Here is an 18,283-nt window from a genome sequence, read left to right on the forward strand (position 1 = left end):
TGAAGAGCATGCATCATTAAACAATGAACTATTGTTTTTTTTATGTAAAAAATGTTTGGGGTGTTTTTCCACTTTATGATATTATAAAATAACCCTTACATCTTGCAGTTTTCATTCTGACCACTAATACTAATATTAGGCTGAGAATTCCTGTTCTGTGCAGATCACTTTTCATCTGTCTTCTCTTTATCATCACAGACAGAAGTACAGTGACAGGTGGCACCAGTAATAAAGACATTTATTAACAATAGGTGATGTTTAGAGCTCAGCCTAGCCCCTACCTACTGTATTAAAATCTTTCAGGTCACGTGAGCATGCCCAGAAAATGATCCCATTTATGTGCAGAGTCTGGGCCAGTGTAACGATGCTGGATGTGGATCCTCTGACCTGTGTGGCAGATGACGCAGGCTGTACCGGGGAACGGAGTCTAAGGTGCCTCTGGTCTTCACCAGAGCCCGCCGCAAAGCAGGGTGGGCTTGCTGTGGCAGGCGACACCCAGGTCGCTACACCCGATATGACTCGACCACACAGGTAGCTGGGCAAAGACGTGGTACAGAAGGATGAGGCAGAGGAGTAGTCGGACTTAGCAGAAGGTCAAGGCAGGCGGCAAAAATTCGTAGTCAAATAACCTAGCTGAAGGGTCAGTATACACGGGCAAGGCAACAGAAAATCCATGTAAGCAGAAGATGTAACATAAGAAAAGCTTAGCAAGCTGCGGTGCAGATGGAAGTCCAGGCAGCGGCACAAAATGAGCCATTTTAGAGAATAGGTCCATTACAACCCAGATGATCGTATTGCCGCCAGAAGAAGGAAGGTCAGTAATAAAGTCCATAGCAATATCAGTCCAGGGAAGCTCTGGAACTGGCAAAGGATGTAGAAAACCTGCAGGTTTGGAAAGGAATGAACGAACAGGAATGGACAAAATCAACGACATCCTGTTTTAAAGTAGACCACTAATACTGTCTGGAGATGAGCTGCAAAGACTCCGGAAAGATTCCGGAATGACCGGCACTTCAAGACTCGGAGTCTTAAATGAGGAGATACGTAAGTCTTTCCAGGAGGCAGGTGCTGAAGAGTTGCTGGTGCTGCAGAGATGAGACGTTCAGGAGAAATAATATGTTGAGGAAGAGATTCCTGGTCAAGAACATTCGAGGATCTAGATAAAGCATCAGCTCGTAAATTCTTCTCTGCTGGATGGAAGTGAATGAAGAAATCAAATCAAGAGAAGAACAGAGACCAACTGGCCTGCTGAGGGTTGAGACAATGAGCAGTCTGTAGATGGAGCAAGTTCTTGTGGTCAGAATAAATAGTAACCAGATGTACAGAACATCCAAGAGATGACACCATTCTTCCAAAGGCAGCATAATTGCCAAGAGCTCAAGATCTCCAATGGTATAATTTTTCTCCGCAGGAGAGGTCTTAGAGGAAAAAAAAATGCAGGTTACAATTCTTCCTTTAGAAGACTTTTGCGTTAAAACTGCGCCAGCTCCAACTGAAGAAGCATCCACTTCCAAAAGAAATGGCTTGCTGGGATCGGGTCTAGATAAAACTGGAGCTAAAGCAAAGGCGGACTTTAACTGTTTGAAAGCTTCTTCAGCCTCTGGAGTGCAAACCTTAGGATTGGAAGTCTTCTTGGTGAGATAGACAAGGTGGAATAATGAGGAATAAATTGCTGATAATAATTGGCAAAGCTGAGGAAGCGCTAAAAAGCTTTCAGGCCGGAAGGTCGGGGCCAGTCCAGCGGATAACATGTTTGGGTCCATTTGAAGACTATGACTGGTAACGATATAACTCAGAAAAGGAAGACTGTTTTTTTTCAAAGGTACACTTCTCTAGTTTTGCATAGAGATGATTGTCTCGGAGATGTTTTAATACTTGGCAGAGGTGAGTGCGATGAGTCTGAACATTGGGCGAGTAGATGAAAATGTCATCCCAATAGACAATGACACAGGAGTATAGGAGGTCACTAAATATATCATTGACAAACGCCTGGAAGACTGCTGGAGCATTACAGAGTCCGAATGGCATAAGAAGATACTCGAAATGTCCATCACGAGTATTAAACGCGGTCTTCCATTCATCTCCTTCTCGTATCCGAATCAAATTATGAGCCCCACAAAGGTCTAGTTTGGAGAAGATCCTTGCTCCACGCAAACGATCAAATAATTCCAAGATCAAAGGAAGAGGCTAGCGGTTCTTGACAGTAATTTTATTCAAGACACCATAATCAATGCAAGGTCGCAAAGAACCGTCTTTTTTCTCCACAAAGAAAAATCCGGCTCTGGCATGGGAAGAAGACTTTCTGATAAATCCTTTCTGAAGATTTTTTGGGATGTAATTAGTCATGGCCTGGGTCTCAGGAATAGATAAAGGGTAATGAGGTGTGGTCCATGGCAATAAGTCAATAGGACAATCGTAGGGACGATGAGGTGGCAGAATTTCCTCTTGCTTCTCACTGTAGACATCAGCAAAGTCCAGGAGAAACCATGGCAAACTAGGCAGAGGAGTAGAAGGAGACACCAACTTAGGCGGTAGTGTATAAAACAGTTCTAATAACAGGAGGATCCCCAACGGAGTACTTATCCAGTTTTCCAATCAAGTTGCAGGGCATGTAGTTGCAACAAAGGAAGGCCAAGTAGAAGAGCGGAGGTACAATAAGGAAGTACAGAGAAAGACAATTTTTCCTTATGCAGGACTCCAACCTGCATAGATAAGGGTTCTGTGCGGAATAGTACAGTACAGTACATTTTTTCTCCATTGACCGAAGAGATGTACAAAGGCTTCAAAAGGCGGGACACCAGCAGACGATGCCTATGTACTAAGGAGGCATCAATGAAATGTCCCGCAGAACCAGAGTCCAGGAAGGCAAGAATGGAAATTGTCTCTTTGGAGGGAAGAGAAAGCTGGACCATCAAATTCAAGCATGGAGAGGAGGTATTCACACCTAGGGAGGCCTCTCCCACATTCCCTAGGTGCGAGCTTTTCCCTGAGACTGAGGACACAGAGGACAATCTTTAAGGAAATGATCTGCACTGGCGCAGTAGAGGCAAAGATTCTCAGGTTGTCAGAAAGCTCTTTCCTGCAGAGTCAGGCGAGACTGATTCACCTGCATAGCCTCCACTGCGGTAGGCAACGTAGAAGGTTGCAGTGGTTTCTGACTGGAGCCAGGCGAGGGAAGTGCCGAGTTCCTGCAGACTCCCTTTCTTGACGTAGTTCCTCACGTCGTTCAGAGAAACGGATATCAATGCGGGAGGCCAGCTGTATGAGTTCATTCAGGGTAGATGGCAATTCCCGGGCAGCAAGGACATCTTTAATGTGGCTAGAAAGTCCCCTTTTGAAAGTGGCACAAAGGCTTCATTATTCCAAGATAACTCTGACGCCAGGGTTAACTCTGACGGATGGCATATTCGCCCACAGAGGAATTGCCCTGAGAAAGACTCAGTGGAAAAGGCTTGTGTAGGTTCTTCAAAGACAGCTTGAAATTCAGTCAGGAAAGCCTGGAGATTAGCTGAGAGTGGATCCTAGTGATCCCATAATGGGGTTGCCCCGGCCATGGCCCTTCCACTTAAGAGACTGATGACAAAGGCCACCTTTGCACGTTCTGTATGGAACTGTTCCACCATGAGTTCTATGTGCATGGAGCACTGTGTCACAAAACCACAGCAAGACTTAGGATCCCCCTCATACTTCTCAGGTAGAGACAAACGGAGCTTGGATGCCGTGGGGACTGCAGGAGCAAAAAGAAAAACTGGAGCAGGAGGAGGCTGCTGTAGTCGTTGTTGGGCAGAAAGCAACTGCTGCATCATGGCGGACAATTGGTTAAACTGTTTTGCCTGCTGGCCAACTTCTGCAACTGGAGAGCCACTATAGAGGCGAGATCTAGATTATTAGGTAAAGGAAACCCAGCGGGATCCATGGCTGGATCTTGCTGTAATGATGCTGTATGTATCCTCTGACCTGTGTGGCAGATGTCATGGGCCGCATCGGGGAGCGGAGTCTAAGGTGCCACTGCGCTGGTCTTCACCAGAGCCCACCGCAAGGCAGGATGGACTTGCTGCAGAAGGCAACACCCAGGTCACTACCCTCGATACCACTCGACCACACAGGTAGCTGGGCAAAGACGTGGTACAGAAGGATGAGGCAGAGGGGTAGTCGGACTTAGCAGAAGGTCAAGGCAGGCGGCAAAGATGTGCAGTCAAATAATGTAGTGGAAGGTTCAATATACAAGGGCAAGGCAACAGACAGTAAGGTACGCTTAATCTCAGGCTAGGGGCACTGAAGATCCGGCAGGGAAGAGAGGGAGGTGCAGAAACTTATAGAATAGCCTCAGGTGTAACACATAATTATGGGCGTACTGGCCCCATAAAATTCTAGAGCTCCAGCACGCGCTCTAGGAGACGGGGACACGCGCGCCGGAGCTAAGAAGCAGAGGAGGAGGCAGCAGAGGAGCGTGTTAAGTGACAGGCTGGGATTCGCATCCGGGCGCGTCCTGCGATGCGAATCTTAGTCCCGCCGGCAGCAGGGGAGAGAGGGACAATGCACTCGCGGCCAGTGCATGCGGCCGGAGCGCAAGGTGTTACAGCGAGTCTATTGTGTCTATGTAGGTGGGGCTTGCCATAAAGCATTTCTCTAAATGCTGTTAAAAAAAAACAGCTTAGGCAAGATGGCCGCACCCATAATATTATTCGATAAAGAATATAAAAAAATTTACAATTAGAAAATAGAAATCAATTAGAAAAAAATGACATGTTTGACAGTCTCTTGCTCTATTTGACAATATATATATATATATATATATATATATATATATATATATATATATTTATATATATATATATATATACACAGTGGGGATCAAACATTTGGGCAACCAGGTAAAAATTGTTATTAATGTGCATAAAGAAGCCAAGGAAAGATGGAAAAATCTCCAAAAGGCATCAAATTACAGATTAGACATTCTTATAATATGTCAACAAAAGTTAGATTTTATTTCCATCATTTACACTTTTAAAATAACAGAAAACAAAAAAATGGCATCTGCAAAAGTTTGGGCACCCTGCAGAATTTAAAGCATGCACTGCCCCCTTTGCAAAGCTGAGACCTGCCAGTGTCATGGATTGTTCTCAATCATCATCTTGGAAGACCAGGTGATGTCAATCTCAAAGAGTTTAAATGTCCAGACTCATCTGACCTTGCCCCAACAATCAGCACCATGGGTTCTTCTAAGCAGTTGTCTAGAAATCTGAAACTGAAAATAGTTGACGCTCACATAGCTGGAGAAGGCTATAAGAAGATAGCAAAACGTTTTCAGATGTCAGTATCCTCTGTTCAGAATGTAATTAAGAAATGGCAGTCATCCAGAACAGTGGAAGTTAAAGCAAGATCTGGAAGACCAAGAAAAATATCAAACAGAACAGCTCGCAGGATTGTGAGAAAAACAATTCAAAACCCATGTTTGACTGCACAATCCCTCCAGAAAGATCTGGCAGACACTGAAGTTGTGGTACACTATTCCACTATAAAGAGATACTTGTACAAATATGGTCTTCATGGAAGAGTCATCAGAAGAAAACCTCTTCTACGTCCTCACCACAAAAATCAGCATTTGAACTTTGCAAATTAACATATAGACAAGCCTGACTCATTTTGGAAACAAGTTCTGTGGACCGATGAGGTTAAAATTGAACCTCTGTCCAACTGTTAAGCATGGGGGTGAATCAATCATGCTTTGGGGTTGTATTGCAGCCAGTGGCACAGGGAACCTCTCACGAGTAGAAGGAAAAATGGATTTTAGCAAATTTTGGATGCCATCTGTGAAAAAGCTGACGTTAAAGAAAGGATGGCTTCTACAAATGGATAATGATCCTAAACACACCTCAAAATCCACAGGGGATTACATCAAGAGGCGTAAACTGAAGGTTTTTCCATGGCCTTCACAATCTCCTGACCTCAACATGATTTAAAATCTATGGATAGACCTTAAAAGAGCAGTGTGTGACAGACATCCCAGAAATCTCAAAGAACTGGAAGACTTTTGTAAGGAAGAATGGGCAAAGATACCTCAAACAAGAATTGAAAGACTCTTGGCTGGCTACAAAAAGCATTTACAAGCTGTGATGCTTGCCAAAGGGGGCAGTACAAGATATTAACTCTGCAGGGTGCCCAAACTTTTGCAGATGCCATTTTTTTTTCTGTTATTTTTAAAGTGTAAATGATGGAAATAAAATCTAACTTTTGTTGACATATTATAAGAATGTCTAATCTGTAATTTGATGCCTTTTGGAGATTTTTCCATCTTTCATTATGCACATTAATACAAATTTTTACCTGGGGTGCCCAAACTTTTGATCCCCACTGTATGTATGTATATATATATATATATATATATATATATATATATATATATATATATTTAGGCACCACATTCTCATTAAACACTACAATTGGCCAGTCTGAATGAGAACTAGCAGTGTAATTTATCTTCATTACATTGCATCCCTAGAAACCAAGAGTAAGCTACCTGCTACCGCTCGACTATTTGCTACTTGTCAACACAACACATCACTTTCACTAGTCACTTTGTGATATATAAGTCAGGACCTTCATATCTGCTGTATAGAAAATCCTTTTACTATCATAATCATAACTATAGAATTAACTGTTGGGCTAACACAGTATGCCCTCTTTATTCTTTTTGAGATCTTACTTTTACACTCATTTATTTGTAAATTATTGTTATTTGGGACAACACTGAGTCAGGACATGCTTCATTTGCCTTTCATTTAATCATAATACTTTATGTTGTGTTAAAAGAACAGTGTTAAATCATGCATAAGCATTTTAGCTGGAGGCAATGCTTCCAAATATTGCTGCAACATAAAGATATTCAGCTTGTATTGTAATCATAATTCAACACTAGTACAAAAAAAATAAAATAAAGGCAAATCTGTTTTGCTATTACAACCACAGGGAATTCACTATTATTCTCTAAAGTTAAGGAAAAAAATGTATGCAAAAAATAGATATCTGGGCAGCAAACATGGTATGTGATATAACAATTGTGACTTCATATACCAATACTAAAGGCAGGGCTATCTATTAGTTTAAACCATCACATCTCACTATTTCAGAAGATGACAGCTCTGCTCTTCTTTCCCTCCAACCATCTTATAAAGAAAAGTAGAGGAGCCAAAGGCAATGTTCACACGGCAGAATGTCTGTGGTGAATTCTCCATGAATATTGATTTCAATGGGATTCTGCTGCTCTGTTCACATGGCATAATTTCTGCGGCAGCAAGATCTGCTGTGAAAATCCCAATTCCGGCATCCACAAAAAGTATCCCTTTCAACCCCTAATCATGTGATGTCCAATATCTTACTATAGGGATCCAAAGCATACATAAGCTAGAATCTCTTTTGATATGGGAGGACTAGGGAAGCTAATCCATAATGCAGATATGCTAACACCATCACAAGCCTGAAACCTTTCCTTTCCTCCTTCTACAAAAATGCTCACTATTTTCACAAGAACCAGTTTTGTAGTTATCTGCTCTTTGTATTTATTATCCATCCTTGTGTGCATTAAATATTTAACCCTTGCTTGCACCCAAGTGACTGAGCCTACTTTTGATTCACATCTGGTGCTCTGGGATGAGCTAAGTCTACACTGGTCCAAATATCTTACATATGGTTACTGGAAAATATAGATGAACATTTAGGAAAGTAGGCGAACAAACCACAGGGCAGCAGTAAAAGCTTCTACTGGCTGAGTATGGGGCAAGCTATATATATATATATATATATATATATATATATATATATATATATATATATATGCCTAGGAGTAGCTGTAGAAAATAAGCCAGAGTTAACTAGGTCAAGTAAAAAAAATATGAAAAATAGATTTGTCAGATTTATTAGATTTAACATGATATCACTTTGCCAGTTACTACAGTAAGCACAAAAAAGAAACAGTTAAATGAAATATTCAGCCCTATATACATTAACCCTGCATAGAGCTTTCAGAACATGTCAGACTCAAGTGCTCCTCTTACTATCTTAGCCTACAGTACTAGGTACCATATATACAGCGATCTCTCCATTCAGCTGGGAGCTTGTGTTTGTTCTTCAGTCTAAATTATTTACACCTTTGCCGAGGCATATGGAAACAGTCAGTAGTAATAATATCATTTTCTGGTTCATAGAACTAATATTCATGTTATACATATTTCTAACAAACAAAAAAATCTTTTTTTTCTCTCCCTTAAGGTATCAATGAAAAATGATGAGAATCTTCTGTATACAATATAAGTTGCTCTTAATCCACTCTTGAGCATGAAATAGCCAACAGGCAAATGCATTTTTGACAGCAGCAAAACAACACTGTACAGCTTCAATGACATAATTGATTTTCTACTTGTTATACATTATCCATTGATCCCTGGGTGAGCTCTAGGTGAAGTGCATAGGGTTTTATTGTTAGCCTTTGACAGGAAAAAATGGTTGGTGTGTTGCTGCACATGTACTGCAGACAATAATGCCGAAGTATCAGTCATACATACAAATATTCCATAAGTTCTAAAAGGTTATTTAATACCAATGTACTAACTTAATCCAGCAATCATAGATGGCAAATGTAAGGAGCATGGGGGTGATTTACTAAGGCATTTCACATGCCAGTCTTTAGTAAAGTCCCAGTGGCTGTATCATTAAAGAAGCCTTCCGGGATTTTTTTCGGCTTATATAGTGCAGCATCAGCTATTATTAGAGAATAATGTAAGACTTCTTGTATATGCCTTTTGGCTTACCACTATTGCTGATGTGGCAGGCATGGTATAGGCTCCATTTTGGTTTACAAATTCACAATGATGGGGGTTCTGTAAGGGTATGTTCACATGGACGAGTTGACAAGGAATAATTTCAGTCTGCTTGACATGGAATTGTGGTGGAACTGGTGGTCAAATTGGTGGTAAATTCGAAGAGGAATTTGATGCCAAATATCACACAAATTCTGCTCATTTTGGTAGGAATAATAAAGTCCCATTGACTACAATTCCTCATCACAATTCTGCCTTTGAAATTAATCAGTGAGGATGGAGCAGCGGAAAGACCATTGAAGTCAATGGAACTTTAGATCAATGCAAAATTGGAGCAGAACACGTGTGCAGAATTATGCAAGTAAATTCCTCCGTAATAACATACCCATTGGCCCTGATTTACTAAGAGTGGAGTGGCGTTCTCTTTGTGGGTTTTAATTCCCTACAATTTTCTTTCCATGATATTTAGGTTTCCCTACATTTTGCCCTTTTCCCCACATTTTCCTTTTTTTTACACATGCTCTGATCTGTAGGGTCTTTCTCAGCTAAAATCCACTACATATTCTGTGAAAACCTTAGTAAATATGTTTGTTTTTTGTGAAAATGCCGGGAACACGCCCACTTTTCCCAGCGGCCAAGCCCCTTTTCGGGTCTTCTAAGTAAAATGGAGAGTTCATCAGGTTTTTTTTTTACAATTCTGACACAAATTCTGGCGCAGACAGAATTTCTGGTGCACAATCTTCTGCCTTGTGAACATAGCCTAATGCAGCCTACATTTCCCATTAATCCTTTAGCTTTGGCTGGGGCATTTAATTATTGCAGCTGGTCCTGTCATCAGGCTGCTAGTGCTGGAGGTCACCCAGGTGAATTTATTAGACTGATAAGTGGGTTGGTGTTAGTTCACACTATGCAGTTTTCATGCATTTTCTAATTTAAAGTGTGTTTTTTAGAAATATTGCCATGAGGAGAAAGTAATTTGACCTATAATCACAATTGAAGGGTTTTATGAAGGCTGTGTTCACATAGGATAGGAATATGATATTCAATAGAACACAGGAGAAAACAACACATATTAACACTCATGTTCAAATGTTGAAATACACAAATAAACAAATACTGCATAATTTAAAGGAAATCTGTCACCAGTGTTGCCTGCAATAACCTGTCGGTACAGACAGTAAGTGCAGGTGACACTGATGACAACCATACTTACCTGGTCCAGTTCCGTGCTGTGGTTCTCCTGCAATCTTCCGCCATATTTTCTGTTCCAGGGCTGACTTGGACATGGGCGGAGCTTAGTAACGTAGGATCCAGCTAGCAAAGAGCATATGTCATCATAAGCTCCGCCCATACTCCACATCGGCCCCGGAGCGGAACATACAGCGGAAGATTTCGGGAGAACCACAGCACGGTACCAGGTAAGTATTGTTGTCATCAGTGTCACCTGCACTACCTCTATGTACCGACAGGTTAGTCCTGGTGACCCTGATGACAGATTTTCTTTAAAATAGGTTCGCAGACATATTGCTAACAAAGATATATAAAGTGCACAAGGCTGTGCATATCAAAGGATAAATACCTGTTTGATCCACAGGTGTAGGGATATTTAATAGTGTAAAAGTGTAAAATAAGACCTAATCTGTGGTTTAGACCCTGTTGCTGACTACTCGAAAGTTGCATATTCAATATGCCTCTTGGGATTTCCTTTTTTTTACAGGGTCCCCATCACGAACTGACAATCTCACTTTTTCAACTACCTGGACCTGCATGTCAGTGTGGTCCCCAGAGTGTACAGTGACATAATGCAATGATACAGCTAACACTTTACCGATAAAATATTTTTAAAATATTTTATTCCAAGGCATTATGAAAAGATTTTCTTCTGTTTTTTTAATTTTATTTATTTTTTTATACTGTGCCAGGAAATTATTATTAATTGTCAAGACTGTCTTGGTAGATTGAAATTGGTAATAAATATATCCAACTTACTAAAATACTACATCAAAATAGGGAATACCTGCAGAAATTTGAACATTTTTAGGCACCATGGTTAGCACTGACGATCACTGCTAAGTAGTTCCAAAAATAATGTTATTCAATGGGTTGCTGAGGAGGGGTATGCTTGTAAGCTGATGGTTTTCTTTTTATTCCACTAAAGATGGGGCCCCTGTTGCCCAGCATTACTTGGGTACCTTCTGCGCTTGCTGTCTGTTTCCCCTTTATTATTGCCATGCATATTACTACTAAGTGGCTGTCTGCAGTTACAATTGATGTAAAACTGAAGGCACTTTGGGGAAGATTTATCATTCAGAGATTTTTTTTTTTTACTTAGTCCAGGCGCACAAAATGTCACACATGCGCCTAAGCACTTTTTTTGTGAATTTTGTTGGCATAAAGTAGCAAACAGCCTTACCTAAGCAACTTGCAGTTATGTGGTGGTTGAGAATTTATGAAGTGCTAATGTCGCACACATAGGCATACAAAAAAGTAGCAAACCCCCCAAAATGTTGCAAGTCAAAGCCTCAGACTTTAAAAAAGTCTCACAAAATGTTGTTCTGTGGTTATTTATTTTTGCTTACCTGCGCCAAATTTATCAACTCCCCCTGATAGTATGATAAATACTGTATGTACCACATAAGCAAAACCAAAGGAAAAAAATTACTTTAAAACTCACTTTCCAAAGCTAACAATGAAAAAGTCCCCCTTTGTTCTTCTTGTTAATTGTTTTATTGTTAATGGAAATGATACATAAAACCCTTAAAAAATGTATAAAAATAAATTAATACTCACCTACCTGGATCCCCAGCAGCTGTCAGAATCAGGAAGAAGCCATGATAAGTAGGCACATGGAGGGGGGGGGGGGGGGGGTATTTATCAAAACCTGTCCAGAGAAAAAGTTGCTGAGCTGCCCATAGCAACCAATCAGCTCGCTTCTTTTAGAGGCCTTTTCAAAAATGAAAGAAGCGATCTGATTGGTTGCTATGGGCAACTCAGCAACTTTTCCTCTAGACAGGATTTCATAAATTTCTCCCTGGGAGTGTAAGAGTGGCAGTGCTAGGTAGGTGAGTATCACTTCCCTAATTTTACACCAATACATAATCCATAGAATAAAACAGAATCGGCACTGCTACATTACCTTCTTGGAGATAATGTGACCAGCAGCTTACACACTTGCAATAATCCTCCTCACTGCATTCATAAGTGGTGCTCAATCCGTGGAATCAACGTTTATAACAATCCAATAAAAAAGTATAGTGGGATGGCACTTACATTGTAGCAGTAATAATTCTGCCTATTTAAAACAGTCAGGTCACCGATACAGACAATGACCAAAGGGTCGTTTCATGCTTCCTAGTGCTTACTCTTGACCTCCCTTACTCATGAGTAAGCGATAGGAAGCATAAAACGGCCCATACTATTCTTTTTATTGGATTACTTTTATACTGTTGTCACCCACACACAAATATATTTTTATCTCCAGGCGAATCTTCTAATTCTGATAAAGTCAATTTAAATAAGTAAACTTTAGCAACATACTGTATTTCATTTGTTAAAGTATCGAAAATTCCTACCAATCATAGTCAAATGCCCACAAAAGGTTTCCAACTGTTCAGTGACAAAAATAGTTTTGTATATATCCAGACAATGTATTCAGCTTTAGAATAGATGAAGCCACCTACATCTGAATCTGACATTCTAAATCCTCCAAATATAAAACTGCTAAAAAGGCAGTAAGAACCCCCCCCCCCCCACACACACACACAAATAAAGGCAAGCCAAGCTCTGCATCAACAATATCAACATGTGCTGTGATACAAGCACATTATAATGAGGAGTAATAATATCTTTAAAATACAATGAGATCATATCAAAGGTATATGAGTACATTCATAACAAATACATCTAACGATATAGCAATATAATGTACAATCTATGAGGAATGAGAGGAACATACAGTAGGTGAGGGACCTAGTATATTGTTGCCTTGTCTGCACGAGATTATAATGGAAAACCCAGAGACCTACTTCTAATCGGCAACAAGGGCCTTCCTGTACCATGTGTCATTTACAATACATTTGTCTTATTACCCTGGCCCAGGGGTGTACATTCTACTTTTAAACCCACTATCCAGTAGCTATTCTCCTGAATGGACAAAGTTGTGGGCTTGTATGAAGAGGTATTCAGGATATCTTTGAAGTTTGGGGTGGTGGAGAGTGGTGGATGACGAAAGCAAGGGAGAGGGCAACATAAGACAAAATGAGTAGGGTACTGTTACGCCGAGCGCTCCGGGTCCCTGCTCATCCCCGGAGCGCTCGCGGCATTTGCCTCTCTGCAGCGCCCCGGTCAGACACGCTGACCGGGAGCGCTGCACTGACACTGCCGACGGGGATGCGATTCGCATAGCGGGACGCGCCCGCTCGCGGATCGCATCCCAATCCACTTACTTGTCCTGGTCCCCGGCTGTCACGTCCTGGCACGCGCGGCTCCGCTCTCTAGGGCGTGCGCGCGCCAGATCTCTAAGATTTAAAGGGCCAGTGCACCAATGATTGCTGCCTGGCCCAATCAGTCTAATTAGCTCCCACCTGCTCCACGCCTTTATTACCTCACTTCCCCTTCCCAGCATTGCCGGATCTTGTTGCCTTGTGCCTAGTGAAAGCATTCCTGTGATTGCCTTACCAGTGTTTCCAGACCTTCTGCTGTTTCCATTGACTACGAACCTTGCCGCCTGCCCTGACCTTCTGCTACGTCTGACCTCGCCTCTGTCTAGTCCTTCTGTCCCACGTCTTCTCAGCAGTCAGTGAGGTTGAGCCGTTACCGGTGGATACGACCTGGTTTCTACTGCCGCTGCAAGACCATCCCGCTTTGCGGCGGGCTCTGGTGAATACCAGTAGCAGCTTAGACCCGGTCCACGCCAATCCCTCGCTGACACAGAGGATCCACATCCAGCCTGCCGAATCCTAACAGTAGATCCGGCCAAGGATCCCGCTGAGGTGCCGCTGCCAAGTCTCGGTGACCTATCCACGGTGGTCGCCCAGCAATCCCAACAGATCGCCCAACAAGGTCAGCAGCTGTCGCAGTTGACCGCCATGCTACAGCAGCTTCTGCCACAGCTACAGCAGCAACCATCTCCTCCGCCAGCTCCTGCACCTCCTCCGCAGCGAGTGGCCGCTCCTAACCTCCGCTTGTCCCTGCCGGACAAATATGATGGGGACTCTAAACTCTGCCGTGGTTTCCTGTCTCAATGTTCCCTACATTTGGAGATGTTGTCGGACCAATTTCCCACAAAACGGTCAAAGGTGGCTTTCGTGGTTAGTCTCCTGTCTGGGAAGGCCTTGTCATGGGCCACACCGCTCTGGGACCGCAACGATCCTGTCACTGCCACTGTTCAGTCCTTCTTCGCTGAGGTTTGTAGTGTCTTCGAGGAACCAGCCCGAGCCTCTTCTGATGAAACTGCCTTTTTGAACCTTGTCCAAGGAGATTCTTCTGTGGACGAATATGCCATCCAATTTCGTACCCTCGTCTCTGAATTATCTTGGAACAATGAGGCTCTCTGCGCGACCTTCAAAAAAGGCCTATCCAGTAACATCAAGGATGTGCTGGGCGCACGAGAAATTCCTGCCAACCTGCATGAACTTATCCATTTGGCTACCCGCATTAACATGCGTTTTTCTGAAAGACACCAGGAGCTCCGCCAGGAAAAGGACCTTGATCTCTGGGCACCTCTCTCCCAGTATCCTTTGCAATCTACCCCTGTGCCTCCCGCCGTGGAGGCTATGCAAGTGGATCGGTCTCGTCTGACCCATGAAGAGAGGACTCGCCACAGAGATAAAAATGTATGTCTGTACTGCGCTAGTACCGAACATTTCCTAGTGGATTGCCCAATTCGTCCTCCGCGTCTGGGAAACGCATGCACGCACCCAGCTCACGTGGGAGTGGCGTCTCTTGGTGTGAAGTCTGCTTCTCCACGTCTCACTGTGCCCATGCGGATTTCTCCTTCTGTCAACTCCTCCTTCTCAGCTGTGGCCCTCTTGGACTCTGGTTCTGTGGGAAATTTTATTTTGGCCTCTTTTGTTAATAGGTTCAGCATCCCAGTGACCCGCCTCGTCAAGCCGCTCTACATGTCTTCTGTCAACGGAGTAAAATTGGACTGCACTGTGCGTTACCGCACAGAACCCCTGCTTATGAGCATTGGACTGCATCACGATAAAATTTAATTTTTTGTTCTGCCCAACTGCACCTCTGAAGTCCTCCTCGGTCTGCCATGGCTCCAACGTCATTCTCCTACCCTTGACTGGACCACCGGGGAGATCAAGAATTGGGGTCCTTCTTGTCACAAACGATGCCTCACATCTGCTCCCACTTGTCTAATTCCTGAGGTTCCACCCATACCGGCACCTCCAAAGGCTTACCAGGATATTTTCGGGAAAAAGCAAGTTGGGATTTTGCCTCCTCATAGCCCCCTTCCTGGTAACACTCTGCCCCATGGCAAGCTTCACCCTCTGCCCCCCCTCCCCATTCCCACTTCTTCTGGATTGCCTGCCATTGATGAAGTTACCCAGAACTTCTCTGTCATCCGGAAGGAAACTCAAGAATCGCTCCCAATGGCCTCGTCTCATGTGAAGGGACAAGCAGACAAAAAGAGGGGGAGACCTAAGGGGGGGGGGTACTGTTACGCCGAGCGCTCCGGGTCCCTGCTCCTCCCCGGAGCGCTCGCGGCATTCCCCTCTCTGCAGCGCCCCGGTCAGACCCACTGACCAGGAGCTCTGCACTGACACTGCCGACGGGGATGCGATTCGCATAGCAGGACGCACCCCCTCGCGGATCGCATCACAATCCACTTACTTGTCCCGGTCCCCGGCTGTCACGTCCTGGCACGCGCGGCTCCGCTCCCTAGGGCGCGCGCGCCAGCTCTCTAAGATTTAAAGGGCCAGTGCACCAATGATTGGTGTCTGGCCCAATCAGTCTAATTAGCTCCCACCTGCTCCACGCCTTTATTACCTTACTTCCCCTTCCCAGCATTGCCGGATCTTGTTGCCTTGTGCCTAGTGAAAGCGTTCCTGTGATTGCTTTACCAGTGTTTCCAGACCTTCTGCTGTTTCCATTGACTACGAACCTTGCCGCCTGCCCTGACCTTGTGCTATGTCTGACCTCTGTCTAGTCCTTCTTTCCCACGTCTTCTCAGCAGTCAGCGAGGTTGAGCCATTACCGGTGGATGCGACCTGGTTGCTACCGCCGCAGCAAGACCATCCCGCTTTGCGGCGGGCTCCGGTGAATACCAGTAGCAGCTTAGACCCGGTCCACCGGTACGGTCCACGCCAATCCCTTGCTGACACAGAGGATCCACATCCAGCCTGCCGAATCCTAACAGGTACATTTTAATTTGTAACTAAATTTCCTAAAAAAAGACAGGGAAGATGTAGATATTGTTACACATGGAAGGAGATCTTCCGCACTGTCATTTTTCTGTAGAACTATCTGTTGGCATCAGTCTTTGTTTATGCCTGGTTTTTGCTTTGGTCTGGGTTAAGATATGTTCTGCATGAACATTTAGTGCTGAGCAGCAGGGGCCATATTCAAATTTGCGATATTTCGATGTTCACGAAATTTGCATATTCGCTATGTTTTTTCACCTTTTTCATGCGAAAATCGTAATGAAATTCTTATATTCCTGGGCATGCAAGATTATATCTTTTGACAAACACTATGCCCTACACTAGAACCTATCTGCTAAACTAACCTACCCTATCTAAGGCTGCATTCACACTTCATTTTTATGTTACGGGTGCCAGATCCGGCTGGGGGAGGGGCAAACCGTGCTCTCCTGTACCCCAGCCGGACCAGCGCTGAAATCCATTTACTTTAAAGGGGTACTCCACACCCCTAGACATCTTATCCTCTATCCAAAGGATAGGGGATAAGATGTCAGATCGCCGGGGTCCCGCTCCTGTGGGCCCCCGGGATTTCGGCTTCTGCACCCACCTGTTTGGCTTCCACCTCACATCGGCAATGCTGGAGGCTTCGGAGCCCGACCACAATAGCGGATGAGCGTGATGTTACGACTCTGCCCCATGTGACATCACGCCCCACCCCCTCAATGCAAGTCTATGGAAGGTCCATCACGCCCCCTCCCATAGACTTGCATTGAGGGGGCGGGGCGTGATGTCACACGGAGCGGAGTCGTGACGTCACGTGATGATAGTAAAGGTTAAAGGGGTATTTCATTCTTTATTTTTTTATTTGACTATGCTCCAGGGGCTGTAAAGTTAGTGTAGTTCATAATATAGTGCCTGTACCTGTGTGCGATGGCTGATCCGCAATTTTTATGTGATCTTTGCCCCATGCTCATTTTTTGTAGCATATAAAATGAGTGTTGTATCAGCTTTTCCCAAGTTGCAGTGTGGTCTGAGACATTATTTCAGCAGTCAGTTGGTGAAAGGGAGCCTGTCTGCTTCAATGGGTGGCTCCTGGGTGGGAAGATTATTTTCCACAGGGCTGCAGGGAATTGTAGTTTCAAGCACAGCATGCATGAAAGCGAGCCTAGCTGTGCTGCAAAGGGGGGCATGGTTGAAGTGTGGAAGGGAGAACAGTGACAAACAAGTAGTGATGAATGACAGGGGCTATATTTGAATTCACGATATTTCGCAAATATATTGACAAATATTCATCCTGAAATTCACATATTCGCTATGTTTGTTCACTTTTTTTTCCCATGCGAAAATCGCAATGAAATTCGTATAGTGTGCATGCGCGATTATATAGTGAAGGGTGGGCAACTTTCCTATTGGTTGCTAGGGATGTTGCTAACCTCTGACAACTGTATTTGCATCCTTCTCATTGGACCACAAACTAAAAGAGGGATCAGTGTCCTCTGGAAGTGCCGATATTCGCAAATATTTGCATATACAAATACACAGTATACATCATTGTTGTGATGTGTACTGTAAACAAAAAAAAGGAATATTCGTCATTACGAATATATAGCGCTATATTCAAAATATTCACGAAATCACGAAATGCCGATATTCGGGGTAAACATACACATTTTGAATATTCCCGCTCAACACTACAAACAAGGGATACTGGGACTTGTAGTTGGAGGAAAGGAACTCTAAAAGGAGATAACCATTTCAGAAAAAGAAAGCAGCAGCCTTATGGTGTACTTACAACACAGCCATTTAGCCTCAAGACAGCAATGGATTCTTTCTAAAAATGCCCAGTACTGTCTAGCAGGTAAGTACTAAAGTGTCAGAACCCGTAAGGTCATTCGGTTCTGATGTTTCTTTTTTTTTTTTTTTTTTGCTGGGCTACGCCTAGTTGTAAGACTGGTCAGCTGACCTCAATGAGAGCACCTGTCTGGCTGCCTATATAAGCCTGCAGTGTGCTCTCATACCTCACCTGTGAAAGAGGTCTTCTCCAGTAGCTAACGTATTTACCCTGTATTCCGTTTTCCTGATATTTGTAACTTT

General features: G+C 43.5%; 1 protein-coding gene across 8 annotated transcripts in view; it reads right to left on the reverse strand.

Annotated features, from left to right (window-relative positions):
• TRPM3 (transient receptor potential cation channel subfamily M member 3) overlaps positions 1 to 18,283 on the reverse strand; it is a 714,607-nt gene that overhangs the window by 386,541 nt on the left and 309,783 nt on the right. The gene's annotated exons all lie outside the window — the stretch shown is intronic.

Source organism: Hyla sarda, chromosome 1, assembly GCF_029499605.1.
Source record: "Hyla sarda isolate aHylSar1 chromosome 1, aHylSar1.hap1, whole genome shotgun sequence".
Lineage (NCBI taxonomy): Eukaryota > Metazoa > Chordata > Amphibia > Anura > Hylidae > Hyla > Hyla sarda.